This window comes from Apium graveolens, chromosome 2 (assembly GCF_009905375.1).
Source record: "Apium graveolens cultivar Ventura chromosome 2, ASM990537v1, whole genome shotgun sequence".
In the NCBI taxonomy this organism is placed as follows: Eukaryota; Viridiplantae; Streptophyta; class Magnoliopsida; order Apiales; family Apiaceae; genus Apium; species Apium graveolens.
Window position 1 is genome coordinate 83509158 of NC_133648.1, and position 12332 is coordinate 83521489.

The 12332-nt window shown below is 36.7% G+C and overlaps 1 non-coding gene across 1 annotated transcript; it reads left to right on the forward strand.

Moving 5' to 3' along the window:
• Positions 1-2112: 2112 nt before the first annotated feature.
• On the forward strand, positions 2113-2219 carry LOC141710028 (small nucleolar RNA R71). The gene has a single exon (XR_012570571.1). It is a non-coding gene; the product is annotated as a small nucleolar RNA R71 (small nucleolar RNA).
• Positions 2220-12332: the final 10113 nt, after the last annotated feature.

The following is a 12332-nucleotide window of genomic DNA, read 5'->3' on the forward strand; positions in this document are numbered from 1 at the left end:
GCCCAGCCAATCTGTCAAGCATCTGATCAATAAATGGCAGAGGGAAATGATCTTTTCTCGGCCTTGTTCAGCTTCCTGTAATCCATGCAATAAGAAAGGTTGATTCCCTTGATATCTGCTATCGTCCATCCAATTGCCGATTTGAACTCTCTCAGAATTCTTAAGAGTTTTTCCTCGCCGCTAACTGAAAGGTCAGATGCAATAATAATAGGCAAAGTAGATGCATCACCTAAAAACGCATACCTCAAACGTTCAGGTAAAGGCTTAAGCTCAAGAGTAGGAGCTTCCTCAATAGATGACTTGAGGCGCTTAGGAGATTTGTTCAGGTTCTCCATTCCAAGAGATTCAAAAGGCATATCCATCTTCCTCTTTCAGGGAAAAGCATTCAGAAATTGTAATTGCTCATCCCCTTCATCATCTCCACTATCGGAATTCCCCAACAAGTCCTTTTCTAAGGCATCAGACCTTAGCAATTGATCAAGTTCTGAAGTAACCATAGAATCAACCAACTCCACCTTTAAGCACTCCTCATTTTCCGTAGGGAACTTCATTACATTGAACACATTTAAAGTGACATCCTGATCTAACACTCGCATGGTGAGCTCACTTTTCTGCACATTAATCAAGGTTCGGCCAGTCGCCAAGAAAGGTCTTCCCAAGATTATGGGATTCTTCTTATCCTCCTCAAAATCAAGAATTACAAAATCAGCAGGAAAGATGAGTTTATCCACCTTGACCAAAACATCCTCAACAATGCCTCGTGGATAAGTAATAGAATGATCGACCAACTATAAAGTCATATAAGTAGGATTTGGATCCGGCAAGTCCAACTTCTTGAAGATTGACAAAGGCATCAGATTGATGCTAGCTCCCAAGTCACATAAGCATTTGTCAAATGACACCTTTCCAATGGTGCATAGAATAGTGAAGCTTCCAGGATCTTCAAGCTTCGGAGGTAACTTCTGTTGCAGCACATCACTGCATTCCTCCATGAGAGCAACGGTCTCTAAGTCATCAAGCTTCACCTTCCGAGAGAGAATACCTTTCATAAACTTCGCATAACTAGGCATTTGTTCAAGAGCTTCAGCGAAAGGTATGTTGATGTGAAGTTTCTTGAACACCTCCAGAAACTTCTCAAACTACTTATCCAGCTTTTTCTTCTGCAGCCTCTTAGGAAAAGGAGGTGGAGGATAGATCTATTTCTCCCCTGTATTACCCTCAGGAGGAGTGTGCTCAACAGTAGTCTTCCTTGGTTCCACTTCTGCTTCCTTCTGCACTTCTTCTTCTTCAGCCTCAACTTCAGATTCTAGAGTTTTAGCTTTTTCAGGATTTACGACCTTACCAGACCTCAATGTAATTGCCTTAACATGCTCCTTAGCTTCCTTCTTGCATGGCACTTCAGTATCGCTTGGAAGCGTGACAGGTTGACGATTCAGTAATGCATTAGCAATCTGCTCAATCTGATTCTCCAAGGTCTTGATAGACACAGCTTGGCTCTTGCACATGAGCCTCAACTCCTCCGATTCAGATTTTTCATTAGCTTGCAGTAGCTGCTGAAGTTGAAGTTGTTGCCTAGGGGCATATTGCGGTTGTTGTTGAAAACCAGGAGGGTTATACTGCTTTGCTTTGTATGGCTGATAAGGTTGTTGCACCACATTCTGATTGTTGCTCCAGCTGAAGTTAGGATGATTTCGGTTATTGGGATGATAAGTGGCTGGAGCTTGCTGCTGTGATCTCTGAAAGTTGCTGACAAATTGAGCTGATTCGCAAGAAATAGCACACTACTCAGTTTCATGTGCCCATGCACAAAGTTCACAAACACTAGTGATTTGATTAACTCCATATTTAGCCAAAGAGTCCACTTTCATCTCCAAAGCTTGAAGTTGAGCTGCTATAGCAGTAGCTGTGTTCACTTCCAAAATTCCTGCTACCTTGCCTTGCAACATTTTTTACGTAGGATTCTGGTATTCATTAGCTTCCATGAGCTCAATCAACTCATAAGCTTCATTATAGCTTTTGGCCCATAAGGCTCCACCAGATGCTGCATCGAGCATATGTCTAGACTGTGCACCCAAACCATTGTAGAAACAGTTTATAATCTTCTAATCAGGTATGCCATGGTGTGGGCACTTCCTTAGCATCTCCTTATATCAATCCCAAGCCTCACACAGAGATTCTCCAGTTTGTTGTGCAAACTGAGTAAGAGCATTCCTGATTGCAGCAGTCTTCGCCATAGGAAATAATTTAGTGAGAAACTTTGAGCAAGATCCTCCCATTTGGTGATAGACCCTGGTGATAGAGAATGTAACCAGCACTTTTCTTTATCCCTCAGCGAGAATGGGAAGAGTCTCAGCTTGATAGCATCTTCCGTCACCCCATTGAACTTGAAAGTATCGCATATCCCTGATGTGCATGTTGGGGTCTTCTGTAGGAGAACCCCCAAACTGAACTGAGTTCTATATCATCTGAATTGTGCTCGGCTTGATCTCAAAGGTATTAGCTGAGATGGCTGGTCTGAGGATGCTCGACTGAATATCATTGATCTTAGGCTGAGAATAGTCCATCAACGCCTTAGGAATTTCTATTTGATCTCCCATCACTACTAAAGCTGGTTCCTCGACTTTCTCTTCTTCTTCTACTTTCTCTTCGTCCTCAAAAACTTCCCTTCGAATCACTACAACTTCCTCCTCGGCTTAATCCAGAGTTCTCTTACGAGCCCGCGAACGCATATGCATACACGCTTGCTAGAGTACCTGAAACACGACAAGGAAAAGAGTAGGTAAGTAACAATGTCTAAGTCAATGAACTTTAACGATCAATGATGAAAAACACATAAACTAAAAGTTAACACCGAGTCTCCGGCAGCGGCGCCAAAAACTTGTTAGTCGCTAAACATGCGCTAAAATCCACGCAAGTATACACGATCGCAAGTAATATAGAATTATTTCTAGTTCGATTCCACAGAGACTGGTTAGGTTAACTATGTGATTTATGCACTTATGTAACAATGATATGGCTATTATTCAATGCTAAGATGAATAATAATTTGGGTTTTGATTATACTACGATCAACTATTGAGAATTATACTAGAGAACATTAACTAAGAGATTAAAGAGAGTTGAATAATATATAACACAAACATGGGATTCTAACTTCATTAAATACTTCATTCAATAGCCTTTTCGTTCTTAACCTTAGCATGTAATAGTGATGACACTAATCAGATAACACGAAATTGAAAAATGCCAACTTTTGTTGTACGAATACCATACTACCAGACATCCACAAAAGAGATAGAAGCTGAATATAGGCCTGTCAATGGATCGGGTTTGGATCGGATCGGCCTAAATCCATATCCATATCCATTTATTTTCTCGGATCGGATCGGTTCCGGATTTTTTATTGGTCGATCCATATCCGGATCCGTTCGGATCACGGATTTTGGATCGGATATCCGCTCCATTTATGTATATTTATTATTTAAGATAAATTATTACGATATCTATATAAAAGTGACAATTCCGAAAAATATTAAAATGCAAGTAGAATACAACAAAGTTCAAAAATAAATACGAACTAAAATTTGATTTTTAAAACAAATAGACTATTGGGTTGTATAATATTTTAATTTTAACAATGAAAAAATTTGTTGCGAAATGAAAGTATTATATGAATTGAGATTCGGGTTATACGGCTATAAAAGGTAAAAGAATTAAGGTTATAGAAATGGACTTAACTATATAGACCGAACCAAACAAAATATAAATATGGGACTTGACTCGGGGATAATACGTTTAAAATTAGAATTATTAAAAAATATGTTTAGTACATTATATATATATGTATATATATACCGAATCGGATAATTAACAGATCGGATCGGTTTAAATCCATATCCGCTCTATTTATAATCGGATTTTTCTTATCGGATCGGATTTTTAATAGGTCGATCCATATCCGCTAAAATGACCTCGAATCGGATCGGGTCGGATCGGATTTTCGCTCCATTGACAGGCCTATGGAATAGACACCAATTATATTGAGACCCTATATGTCTACAGAATTTGACAACATAACGGTTTAATACACAAGTTATCTATCGTGATTACATAGGGCAAGTAAGATGGTTAAAATTACCTACGAATCATGCATAACAATAACACATGAACCTATGCTAGCATGGCAAGTTCTAAACCCTTAAATTAACTTTTGCTTCATTAAAGATTAACTCGCTATCTTATAAGTTCGCGACGCTCACAAGACGAATAAGCACAACCAATACTAGGTTATCATACAATCACCACACAGTAAGGCATCGAAATAAATTGACTAAAGAAATACATAAATAAATCCGCTAGAACCCCACGATAACGATTAGCCCATAATCGGACTCATCATCAACGTGGGTTTCGATGAAAGCATTGTATAATAAACGTAGTCTTTATAAAACAAATAATAAACAAAGTACGTAATCCAGAGTATTAGTTTCAACAAAACAAGAAACGAGCATCCAAGATTACAACTTAGAACAAAGATTCACAAGAATAAATTAGATCTTCTTCGCCTTCGTTGAATTGTGCTATAGGTCTTCTTGCCGTCTTCTCCTTAAGCTCCGTTGTGAAAAATGTCTTTTTGTTGTCTTTAAATAGCACCCCAATTAATCCAAAAGCCCAGAAAAATAGTCTTCTACTTAAAACAGGAAACTGGATTCCCGACTTGGCACGGCCGCGCGCTTCACCAGCGCGGGGGCGCTGACATTCTGCTTCTCTGGTGCGGCCACGTGCTAGCACAGCGCGGGCGCACCGGTCTTCTGGAAAAACTGAAATTGCCTTCTTTTCTTGCTGCAATGAGTTGGTCTTCACGAGCCTTAATTCTTTGGACACCATCCTAACACCATATTAGCATCAAATCAATGCGAATTCACCTGAATTTCGAATTAATACCTGAAATACAAAAACACTAGAAAATATATTAAAACACCAACAACTTGAGTACAAATACACCAATTCAAAGCTTAATGGAGAGTTATAAAGTGCCATAAATGCCACTCAACAGAGTTACCAGGACTTCCTCCAGATAGAGAAATTGAGTTTGCAATCGACTTAGAACACGAACGGAACCAGTATCCAAGGCCCCGTATAGAATGGCGCCCGTTAAAATGAAGGAGTTAGCAAAGCAGTTGCAAGAATTGTTAGATAATGGAGTAATTAGACCCAGTGTATCCCCATGGGGTGCACCGGTATTATTTGTTAAGAAGAAAGATGGAAGTATGAGATTATGCATCGACTACCGGCAGCTTAACAAGCTTACAATCAAGAATAAATATCCGTTGCCTCAAATTGATGATTTGTTTGACCAGCTGAAAGGAGCCAAGTATTTTTCAAATATTGATCTGAGATCGGGATATCACTAATTTAAGATTAAACCGGAAGATATACCAAAGACAACTTTCAGAACAAGGTACGGACATTATGAATTATTAGTAATGTTCTTTGGATTAGCCAATGCCCCAGCAGCGTTTATGGACTTGATGAACATAATTTTAAAGGACTATTTGGAAAAGTTTGTTATTGTGTTTATAGATGATATTTTGATTTACTCGAAGACAGAAGAAGACCATGCGGAACATTTAAGGATATCTTTGGAAATTTTGAGGAAGGAAAAATTATATGCTAAATTCTCAAAGTGTGAGTTTTGGCTATATGAAGTTTAGTTCTTAGGGCATATAGTTAGTAATGAAAGGATTAAAGTGGACCCGACAAAGATTGAAACAATTAAAAATTGGGAAAGGCCAAAAACACTAACAGAGGTAAGAAGTTTCTTGGGATTAGCGGGATATTATCGATGATTTGTTCAAGATTTCTCGAAGATTGCAACGCCTTTGACGAAGCTTACCCGGAAGAATGAAAAGTTTATATGGAATGATAAGTGTGAAGAAAGTTTTCAAGAATTAAAGAGGAGACTAATCACGACACCTGTTTTGTCACTTCCAGATGATCAAGGAAATTTTGTAATATATAGTGATGCTTCTCATAAGGGATTTGGTTGTGTACTGATGCAGCACGATATGGTTATTGCATATGCATCGAGACAGCTGAAACCTCATGAGCTGAAGTATTCTACTCATGACTTGGAGCTAGCGGCCATAGTATTTGCTTTGAAGATCTGGAGACATTATCTATATGGAGAAAGATGTAAGATTTATACGGACCATAAAAGTTTGAAGTACATATTCACGCAAAAGGAACTTAATATGAGACAGAGAAGGTGGTTGGAGTTGATCAAGGACTACGACTGTAAGATTAACTATCACCTAGGTAAAGCAAATATTTTGGCATACATGTTAAGTCGAAAAGAAAAGTTGAATATTTTGACAGTACCCGAGGAGTTATACAAGGAATTTCAGAGACTGGAGTTGGAAATCAGAATTTGCAAGCCTGCTGAAGCAAAAATGTATAGTATGACTTTTCAACCAGAATTGTTAGAAAAAATTAAGAAGTGTCAGGAGAACGTAATGGATCTGGACATCAATCGTTTGGTAAGTGAAGAGTTGTGCACACAGAAGGATGATCAAGGTATATTAAGGTTTTCTTCCGAAATTTGGATTCCACCAGTAACATAGTTGAAGAATAAAATTCTACAGGAAGCTCATAATTCAAAATATTTAATCCATCTAGGAAGTATGAAGATGTAAAGAGATTTAAAGGAAAATTATTGGTGGCCAGATATGAAGTGAGAAATTGCAGAATGGGTCAGTAAATGTTATACATGTCAAAGGGTTAAGGTGGAGCACCAGAGACCAAGTGGATTACTGCAGCCATTAGAGATTCCATAATGGAAGTGAGAGCATATTGCCATGGATTTCATAGTTGGATTACCAAGGACAAAAGAAAATCATGATGTCATTTGGGTTATAGTGGGCAGACTAACTAAGTCAGCTCATTTTATGCCTATAAATGAAAGGTTTTCACTAGACAAGTTGGTTCACATGTATCTGAAAGAGATAGTAGTTCGTCATAGAGTTCCTGTGTCTATCGTATCCGATCGAGATCCAAGATTTAATTCAAGATTTTGGAGAAGTTTTCAATAATGCTTGGGGACCAGATTGAATATGAGTACAGCTTACCATCCACAAACAGACGGTCAAAGCGAAAGAACGATTCAGACAATTGAGGACATGTTACGCGTTTATTCTATTGATTTCAAAGGAAGTTGGGACGAGCATTTACCTTTAGTAGAATTTACTTATAACAACAGTTACCATGCCAGTATCGGGATGCCACCCTATGAAGCTCTTTATGGATGTAAATGTTGATCACCAGTGTATTTGGATGAAGTAGGAGAACGCAAGATACTTGGACCCGAATTGGTGCAACAGACGAAAGAAGTTGTTAAAGTTATTCGGAAAAGGTTAATTGCAGCCCAAGACCGTCAGAGAAAGTATGCAGATCAATCAAGAAAGGATATGGAATTTGAAGAGGGAGATTTAGTATTGTTGAAAGTGTCACCGTGGAAAGGATTGACGAGATTTGGGAAGAAAGAAAAACTGAGTCCTGGATACGTCGGACCTTTTGAAATTTTGAAGCGTGTCAGCAAGGTAGCCTACGAACTGGCATTACCCTCGCATATGGAGTACATTCATAATGTTTTTCACGTATCGATGCTTAAGAAGTATAATCCAGACTCTAGGCATGTAATTGAGTACGAGCCAATAGAACTTCAGGCAGATTTGTCGTATGTAGAGAGTCTGATAGAGATTTTTGAAGAAAGAGAGAAGGTATTAAGGAATAAAGTTGTAAAGTTAGTAAGAGTATTGTACCCAAAGATTGAAGAATCAACCTGGGAGTTAGAAATCGATATGCGAGAAAAGTACCCTCATTTGTTTTCTTAGGAGATTCTGAGGACAAAATCCTTTTGAGGGGGGAAGGATGTAATATCTGGGATATATCGTGTAATTATTTTTGCCAATAAATAAATATTATGTATTTATCCTGTGATTATTCTGTGAATTATTTGTTAAGTGGTATATGTGTTTGGATATTTAAATATGATAAAATTTGAATATTTTAATTTTTATATGTCCAAAATAAAGTATTGATAATTGTCATATCTTTCTATTAATTTTAATGGTGTTTAATGATTTTATAAAAGATTTATGGATTTAATAAATTATTTTTCCGAGTATTTATAAACTATTTTGTATAATCGGGAACCAACCGAATTCAACCGTTTTTATGTTTTTAAACCCTGAAATTCTCCCAAAAATTCCTTCCTAACCCAATTGCAATATTCCGAGCATTTTCCATGTTTTGACTTTTTCGATCCGGAGTACGGTTTTCCCCGTGCGGGTCCCAACGCAAAATTTTCGATACAAAATTAGTTTCTAAAAATCGATAAAACCCGTACTTTCGAGAAACGGGATCTTTTTATTAAACTATTATATTATCTTCTCGTAACACGTGTAACCAAAGCGCTGAGACCAAGACTGCAGTTACAAAATGTATAAATTTGGATAATTATCCTAAAACCGGTACTGTTTTGGATCTGTTATCAAATAAACGTAATATTTTATATCCGGTATGATCCAACAGGGTACCAATATTCCGTAAATATAAATAGCCTTTCCCGTATTTTATTTTGTACAGAGTATCATTTGCAAACAGTTAAATATATAACTTTCCAGAGGAAAAACCCTAAATTCACAATAGATTCTGAGAATCAAACCTTAATTTCAAGGTGTTACCGAAGTCCGATTGAAACGCTCGAGTAACCAAAATGAAGGATTTGAAGAGTACTTTCAGATTCCAGGGCTTGTTTAACTGTAGAAACAACTGGTATTTTTCTATATTTTTATTTAATTTCGAATTATTTTGAATTAAAATATGAATTTTTGTTCGAGATGTTGTTTGTATAATTTGATGGTTTCATGTTGTAGATCTTTTCTTCCTGATCATTTTTGTATATTATATGACTTATTTGGAGTTTAATAACATGTTTAAAATCTTCCAATCATCCAATCAAAGAATCTTTCAATCATCTAGAATAATCTTCCATTTCCTTCAATCATCCTCTGTCCGTTCAAATCACAACTCTCGTTAAATTTTAACAATTTCATGAATTGGGTAAATAATGTTTTAACATGTTGATTCAATCATTAATATTATTAAACAAATTCTATGTTCGTTTTTCACAGAAACTTTAAACTGTCTTCTTACTAGTGGGTCTACTTGATCCTCCAGATTAACAATACTGAGTCTATTTCCATTCTTCTTTTTAGGTCATTTTCTGTTTATAATAACAAGAATATAGATAGTAATTCGACAATAAAATTGTAAAACTCATTTCATGCAAAAATCCTCTGAAAGTTTATTAAGAAAATCTTTTCCGAAATCTCATTTTAAAGTTTTGGAAATCAAATATTTGGTCGTCATTACTATATAAGTTACTTGCTATTTTTATGATTTACCAATGAAATGTCTAATTAAAAGAATGCCCATATAATGGTCTCTCCACTTTGGTACATCTTCCACTTTTGCTTGGATTCTGCTCGCACTTATTAGTCGATGAAACTTCATTTACCGTCGTATATCATTTTATTCGCAATTGTACCACAACAATGACATTTAGTACTGTATTTGACATTCTTGTCGTCGTTCTTGACATTATGCTTGCAACCACGCATGCAATTCGACGTTCTGTCTATAGATAAGGTCGCGTCTAGTCTTATCTATACCTAGTAAGGTAGATATCATTTCTCGCGCAGCTCCCGATAAGTGATAAGAATCTTCTCGCAATGGTGGTGCCTTCAAAACGTGCAACGTTGGTTCTTCATCAGCTTCCATTAACTGGTTGCCTCCAGCGTGGAACTCGTCCTAATACTAGCTTCCCTTACACAAGTCCTCACCAGAATCAATCGCATTTTCTTCAAAACCACATGAAAAGTAGGGTATCATACCCAGTCTCCGTCGATCTGTCGATTCCTCATTATGGTAGGATCAATATACCTATAATGTTGCGATATTTGCCTTACACTTCCCTCAACAATCCTGGTTTACCAATTCCATATCGGACCTGGTAACCCTAATTCACTCAAATCGAACTGAAAATGAGTATGCCTAGGTCTTTCCTATCTCATATGACCTATTACTTTTATCCTACTCTCACCTATTCTTGTTTCAGTGACCAATAACCTGTAGCTCTGATGCCAACTTGTAACAACCCAAATCCGGGGTCAAGATTTGGTGTCACTACACAATCTTTACATAAAATAAAAGAATATTCAATTAACCCCTTGAATCCAGATCGTTTACAGGTTATGGTATGAAACAAGAATCTAACCTTCTACAATTCACATCAACTGCAATACAAGGGCAAATACCTTTATGCTAATGTCCTTGTCATATTTTTCTAGTATCTTCGTTCTCTCGCAGCGGAGATTTCTCTAACTTCTGCTGTCTAACGAAAGCTATTCACTTTTATCCTTATCTGCTTCTGAAAGAAATAAGAATTTACAAAGCAAGAGTGAGCCAAAAATGCCCAACAAGTATATAATTTGAGTTTCAAGCATTAATATCAAAGGAAAATTCACGGAAAAGTCTTTAAACAATTCTTAAATAATTCTATTTATTTGAGAGAGTTGGGCAAATAAATGTTGGCTGTTATCATCCTTTAATTATAATCCAAAAGTGACAATCGATTCCCAGATTCATCTCCTGAATCAGGGTTTTGTCCGGTTTTGGAATCATTAAACTTTTAGAGAGAGAGTGTGTTGTTAATGGAGATCGGCAATAAATTAGACTGGACACTAGTTCACACTTATATCCTGCTGATCAGTCAGGATATAGTGCAGATCTATACCTACCTGTATAGATCCAGTCGGGCACCCAGGCACTACGGCCCATCTCAAGGATCCGGTTAGGTCCCGGTCCTTAGGATTAAGTAAAACTTAATCCCACACATCATCATCATCCAGCCCGTGGAGTATTTTGATGTCAAATCATTTTGAATTCAAAACATCCCAACTCAGGGTTCGCAAATAACCCGAAAGAATGGGTATTTGCTCAAGAGAGCAATCAAATTATAGGAACAATAATGAAAAGAACATGCATAATAAGAGTAATTACAGCAAAATATAAAACAGTTAACTATTCTGAACTTAGAATAGGAACGAAGAAATATTTGCAGTCTTTTAAAAGAAAAATCAGGAATACTTGCCTCAATAAGCTTCAATCGCTATTACTAGTTGACTTTGGTTCGACTTGAACGTTCGGCTTTATCGTCAAACTACTATCCCATTTTGAATACGATCCCAACACTCATGCCCTTTAGTTGGAACTTCGTTGATCTCGACGTCTAATCACTAGATCATTCCTAGTCCGATGTTGATACTTAGATTTTTCATCTACGACCTACAGGGTTGAAATACCCTAACTCAGATAATCGCTTAAGCTTAAACATCAATTTCGCTATCACTCATACCCATACGGTTTCATATCCTGTCTCGTATTTATAGGTATTATTGAAATACACATAGCAATTATGGTTTACATCTTCAAAACTCGGTTCGGTATTTATTTTCGAAAAATACGTATACTCGTTGGTTTGGAAATAGTAAGGTAATTGATTATTTATAAAATATCATGTCACAACATATAATTAGATTCTGTATAATATAGTTATATTTTTTCGTTCGACATCTCCGATAATTATAGGTTACGTTCCCGTATTTTCAGAATTATTTTCCCGAAAATCGGGCAGTGTCTCCTTTGTTTATCGTCCTACCCGTCGAGTCAATCCGACGTCAAATCCACAACAACAACATTCAATCCAATTTGCAATCCCAAACACCAGTACAATTTCAATTATTTATTACTATCTGTACTTTTATGTTTTTGTTTGTATTTTTTGTTTCACAATTATTTTTACCAAACTAATTTTATTTATTTATAAACGTAGGACTCAGATAAAAATCATCACCGTCCACCGTCGACTCGCAAAGGCTCTTTGCCGACGGCGGCAAAATTTATTGGTGCCTGATAATATTCGGGTTTCCAAATAAATTTCACCGATTAATTAAAATAAATTTATCCCGCACGGAAATATTTATTTCACGGATATTAGTCAATTAATTCCTTGCAGAAACAAAATAAAATAATAAAAAATCTTAAGTCAGGCGGGTCACACGCGCACAACACGCGCCAGTAACCGGAAAACAAATAGAAAAGTAATAACTGGAACCAAGTACAGGCGGCCAGAATAAAAAAACTACAGGCAACACATCATAATTAACACACATACGTATGTATATATATATGTATTTACCGACCAAGAA